The sequence below is a fragment of the Nylanderia fulva genome, unplaced genomic scaffold (genome assembly GCF_048542155.1).
Source record: "Nylanderia fulva isolate GAGA-0341 unplaced genomic scaffold, ASM4854215v1 Scaffold332, whole genome shotgun sequence".
NCBI classification, from domain to species: domain Eukaryota; kingdom Metazoa; phylum Arthropoda; class Insecta; order Hymenoptera; family Formicidae; genus Nylanderia; species Nylanderia fulva.
In genome coordinates, this window is record NW_028190403.1 from 22,673 (window position 1) to 28,846 (window position 6,174).

Genomic DNA, 6,174 nt, shown 5'->3' on the forward strand with positions numbered 1-6,174 from the left:
ATCTCTCTATATTATTTAACAAATCACTCAATTATTGTATAATGCCAAAAAAACGCGACAAATATATTACGATAAGAAATATAACATATAATATTAATAAAATATATAGAAAATTGAAAATAAAAAACCGCGAATCTCTTTCTCTCGAATGATTTCTAATCATCATGAAATAAAAAAGAAATTATCAATTTAATTGTTACATGCTGTTAGGTACTCACTGCGGATATTTGATAAATCAAAATAATGATGTAGAAAGTATGGAATTCCTCGAGATAACTTCGCAAATATCGGAGGCACAAAATACACGTCCGTATGGGCTCACGTTATCGTAGAGAAAGAGCGAAAAAACAAAATCGCCGCGCTAGGAGGATCTCGTTAAGTCACTGCACACATCATGCGCGACTTAAGGCGCCAGCGTAGTTAACCAATCAGAAGATCCTAGTCCAAAACTAGCCAATTGGCAATGTATTGGTAGCATATATTGTCCAACCGTGCTTGCGTTGGTTGTGCGCGTAAAAATGGAGCTTTGATATACATAAAATATATTTCATGTACATTCCATGTATTTACGTCAGATGTATATACATACCATATACGCTAATATACATAGATACATTTATGGATATTGCATATATATGGAAATTTAGGCCGGTATTCATAGTCCGATTTTATATTTAAGATCGTCTTAGGCCGGCGTCCCATAGAACGGATTACGCGGAAGCGGAACCAGCGGATCGCCAATCACGGAATTGTTCCGATGGAACTCATCGATAAGTTCTATCGGAACGATTCCGTGATTGGCGATCCGCTGGTTCCGTTTCCGCATAATCCGTTCTATGGGACGCCGGCCTAAGACGATCTTAAATATAAAATCGGACTATGAATACCGGCCTAAATTTCCATATATATGCAATATCCATAAATGAATCTATGTATATTAGCGTATATGGTATGTATTGTACAATATATACATCTAACGTAAATACATGGAATGTACATGAAATATATTTTATGTATATACAGGCAGCGGTCTCGTTTAAATGTGCATGTTATGTATATTCATGCGACATCCTCCGAATATCCATAAATGTATCTACATCAGTGTATGTCGTATGTAGATACATCTGATGTAGATACATGGAATGTGCATAAGATATATTTTATGTATATACAAGCAGCGGCCTCGTTTAATATACATGTTATGTATATTCATGCGACATCCTGCGAATATCCATAAATGTATCTACATCAGTGTATTTCGTATATAGATACATCTGATGTAGATACATGGAATGTGCATAAGATATATTTTATGTATATACAAGCAGCGGTCTCGTTTTAATATACATGTTATGTATATTCATGCGATATCCTGCGTATATCTATAAATGTATTTACATCAGTGTATGTCGTGTGTAGATACATCTGATGTAGATACATGGAATGTGCATAAGATATATTTTATGTATATACAAGCAGCGGCCTCGTTTTAATATACATGTTATGTATATTCACGTGACATCGTGCGTATATCCATAAATGTATCTACATCAGCGTATGTCGTATGTATATACATCTGATGTAGATACATGGAATATATATTCATATGATATTCTATGTATATCCATAAATGTATGTAAATTTATGTATATTGTATGTATGTACGTAGTATGTACAGTATGTTTTTTCCATATTATGGATATTATATGTATATACATAGGATATTGAATGTTTACTGGGTCTATACCTAGCACATCACACAATATAATTGATAAAAGTAAAAATGCAAATCGTAAGGAAGAAACTCGATCTTTAAAAAAAAAATTTGTAGATATTAATAAATCTTATACTACTCAACTACAAAATATCATAGAGTATTACATAGGAGAAATGAATATATGTTGTGAACATTGTGGTGCAAAACATTTTAATTCTGAAAAAGTAGCTAATAAGGGTAATTCATTTAACGATTGTTGCAGCCATAATTCTGTTAAGTTAGATTCTTTACCACAACCTCTGTATGAACTTTATGAATTATTTATTGGAAATCATCAAAAATCAAGTCATTTTTATAATCATATTCGTGGTTACAATAATACATTTTCATTCGTGTCATTTAATGCAAACTTAGCAGATTTTAGTGCGCAAAGACGTGGACCTTATTGTTTTAAAATTTAAGGACAAATTTATTATCAAATTAATACTGCGTTATATCCCTCATCTAACGAAATGCCAAGTTATGGTCAACTTTTTATTGTGGATAATAATGAAGCAACAGAATGTCGATTACATCGAAATTCGAATCTTGATAAAGAAATTTTACATTTAATAGATAATATAATGCGTACGAATAATGTTTTTGCATAATCTTACCGAATGATGCATGAAGAAATTGAACAAATCACTGAAAATAATAGTATACATGAATTACAATTGGGATTTTTGACAAAAAAAGGCATTGATCGTGGCCGATACAATGTGCAAAGAGTAAATGAAGTTGCAGCTGTTTTTTCTACTACAGCAGATGGTGAAATTCCGGAAACTTATGTAACAATATATAATAAAAATGAGAAAACGTTACAACAAGTCAGTACAATGAATCCAAATGTAGAACCATGGATTTATCCATTATTCTATCATAATCAAGGATGGCATGATAATTTACAACGTAAGAATTGTAATAAACGAGTAAGTAGAGCTGCATATGTAAAATATCACATAGCTATACGTGATAATTTTAATATTTTTATTATGGGCAGACGATTATTCCAACAATGGCTTGTAGATAGTTATATAAAAATTGAAAAGGATCGAATTAATTATTGTAAACAGAATCAAAAACAATTACGAGCTGAGACTTATCAAGGATTAAGGTAGTAGATATTAAACTGACTACACTGGCTGTCTATTCGATTTGTTAAACTATATTTATTGACGTTTCGACCATACGGGTTGTGGTCCTTTTCAAAATTACAATAGAAGCATTCTAGAAATTAATGTACATGCAATCAGAATCAACATTTAAATTGAAAACGTGAAATGTAACAAATGAGACTTACAATGAGTTACTGCATATCGTTATTGACATTTAAAAGTACGCTCCGGTGAGACTTAACTTAAGATCGGATGGTAAATTAACTGCGTTTCACTTGTGTCATCTTGCTACGACTGAGCACACTGTACTAACGAATAAACACGCCGAAAATTATGTCAAAGTTAAAAGTTAACAATATTTACATTCTCGCTAAATTGTGATGTACCATATGGCAAATTACTAAAATAAAATATAAAAAATGAAAAATAAAATATAAAAAGTATAAGGTAATAAAAAGACAAATAAATAAATAAATAAATATATTCGGTTCGCTTATGTCATCCTGCCTTAACATACCAATATTAAACTACTAATAATAGCTCCCAACAATGTATGTTAAAATTTTTTACTTCAATTTCTAAACAAACTGTCATATATCGTACTAAAGCTTTCAGTGTCTTTCTGTAAATTGATAGTGGAATTCAATTTCTTGATAAAGTACATTTCGGCTATTTCTCTTTTTCTTCTATTGTTTTCTTTATGCAGAATTAAAGGATTCGACCAATCAAATTCATGTCCTTGATTAATTCTGTGCTCACTAACAACAGAAAAATTGCTCGCTGAATTTTTAATATTACGTCGGTGTTCGTTAATCCTAGTACTGAGATGTCTTTTTGTCTGCCCTACATAATTAGAATCACAATTGTTACAATTAATACAATAGACTACGCCGGTTTGCTTATTAATATCTAAATTATCTTTCCCCGATTTTATTAAACAGTTCAGTTTTTTGGGGATGGTAAAAATTACGTTAAGGTTCTTTTTGTTTAGAAATCTATATATGTCATTAGTGAACCGATTACAATATGGAATGACGATGAAATTTTCCCTCGAAACATCCGTCGAATCTACATTTATAATTTTTTTATCCTTATTGTTTATAGGTTGTGACAGCTTGTGGGTTCTATCATTGACATATTTATTAATGAGATTTTCCGGGAAACGGATTGTTTGTCCTTGCTTGGTTTCGAAACATCTTGTTTCTATAGATATGTAGATGACATATTCATGATCCTTCCTAACGATAAACTGTTAGAGGTGAGCGAGGTGTTTAATAGCTATCACCCAAGACTAACTTTTACTTATGAGATTGAAACTAATAATTCTCTCAGCTTTTTGAATACAATTGTTCATAGGGATGATAATAAGCTCATAACTAACTGGTACAGAAAACCAACATTCTCAGGAAGATACATCAATTTTTTCTCGAATCATCCGACGAAATATAAAATTAACACCATTACCAATTTAGTTGACCATGCAATAATTTTATCTAACAAACGGTTTCATGACTTTAATTTAAAAATTGTAAAGAATATTTTGAAAAATAATTGCTTCCCGGAAAATCTCATTAATAAATATGTCAATGATAGAACCCACAAGCTGTCACAACCTATAAACAATAAGGATAAAAAAATTATAAATGTAGATTCGACGGATGTTTCGAGGGAAAATTTCATCGTCATTCCATATTGTAATCGGTTCACTAATGACATATATAGATTTCTAAACAAAAAGAACCTTAACGTAATTTTTACCATCCCCAAAAAACTGAACTGTTTAATAAAATCGGGGAAAGATAATTTAGATATTAATAAGCAAACCGGCGTAGTCTATTGTATTAATTGTAACAATTGTGATTCTAATTATGTAGGGCAGACAAAAAGACATCTCAGTACTAGGATTAACGAACACCGACGTAATATTAAAAATTCAGCGAGCAATTTTTCTGTTGTTAGTGAGCACAGAATTAATCAAGGACATGAATTTGATTGGTCGAATCCTTTAATTCTGCATAAAGAAAACAATAGAAGAAAAAGAGAAATAGCCGAAATGTACTTTATCAAGAAATTGAATTCCACTATCAATTTACAGAAAGACACTGAAAGCTTTAGTACGATATGTGACAGTTTGTTTAGAAATTGAAGTAAAAAATTTTAACATACATTGTTGGGAGCTATTATTAGTAGTTTAATATTGGTATGTTAAGGCAGGATGACATAAGCGAACCGAATATATTTATTTATTTATTTATTTGTCTTTTTATTACCTTATACTTTTTATATTTTATTTTTTATTTTTTATATTTTATTTTAGTAATTTGCCATATGGTACATCACAATTTAGCGAGAATGTAAATATTGTTAACTTTTAACTTTGACATAATTTTCGGCGTGTTTATTCGTTAGTACAGTGTGCTCAGTCGTAGCAAGATGACACAAGTGAAACGCAGTTAATTTACCATCCGATCTTAAGTTAAGTCTCACCGGAGCGTACTTTTAAATGTCAATAACGATATGCAGTAACTCATTGTAAGTCTCATTTGTTACATTTCACGTTTTCAATTTAAATGTTGATTCTGATTGCATATACATTAATTTCTAGAATGCTTCTATTGTAATTTTGAAAAGGACCACAACCCGTATGGTCGAAACGTCAATAAATATAGTTTAACAAATCGAATAGACAGCCAGTGTAGTCAGTTTAATATCTACTACCTTAGTATTTCATTCCTGGCGAACGAAATTTAATATTTTATTATCAAGGATTAATTGATTATTTAGCAAACACCGTCAATAATAACAATGCTCATATTGGAAAAATGATTATACTTCCATCGACATTTGTGAGTTCACCGCGTAATATGTTGCAACATTATGAAAATGCAATGGCTATTGTTCGGAAATATGGAAAACCAGATATCTTTGTTACTATGACTTGTAATCCAAATTGGCGCGAAATTAAAGAAAATTTACTTCCAAATCAACAACCTGCAGATAGGCCAGATATATGTGCTCGGGTATTTAATATAAAAAAGGATTATTTAATCGATATTATTGTTAGAAAATTTTTTTGGTGAAGTTTTAGCATATGTTTACGTAATAGAATTTCAAAAACGTGGATTACTACATATACATTTATTTATTACATTAAAACAGAATTGTAAGATATCAAATTCTGAAATAATTGATAAATTTATTTCTGCAGAAATTCCTGATCCTAATGAAAATAAAAGTTTACATAATGTTGTAATGAAACATATGATTCATGGACCATGTGGAAATTGGTGTTTGATAAAT

The 6,174-nt window shown here is 30.6% G+C and overlaps 2 long non-coding RNA genes across 2 annotated transcripts; one reads left to right on the plus strand and one right to left on the minus strand.

Moving 5' to 3' along the window:
* Positions 1 to 2,908: 2,908 nt before the first annotated feature.
* Positions 2,909 to 3,315, minus strand: LOC146722309 (uncharacterized). Its single transcript, XR_014925221.1, has 2 exons — positions 3,060 to 3,315; positions 2,909 to 2,986 (listed from the first exon to the last, which is right to left on the minus strand). It is a non-coding gene; the product is annotated as an uncharacterized LOC146722309 (long non-coding RNA).
* A 1,861-nt stretch (positions 3,316 to 5,176) lies between these two features.
* Positions 5,177 to 5,557, plus strand: LOC146722310 (uncharacterized). Its single transcript, XR_014925222.1, has 2 exons — positions 5,177 to 5,406; positions 5,480 to 5,557. It is a non-coding gene; the product is annotated as an uncharacterized LOC146722310 (long non-coding RNA).
* The last annotated feature ends 617 nt before the right edge of the window (positions 5,558 to 6,174 follow it).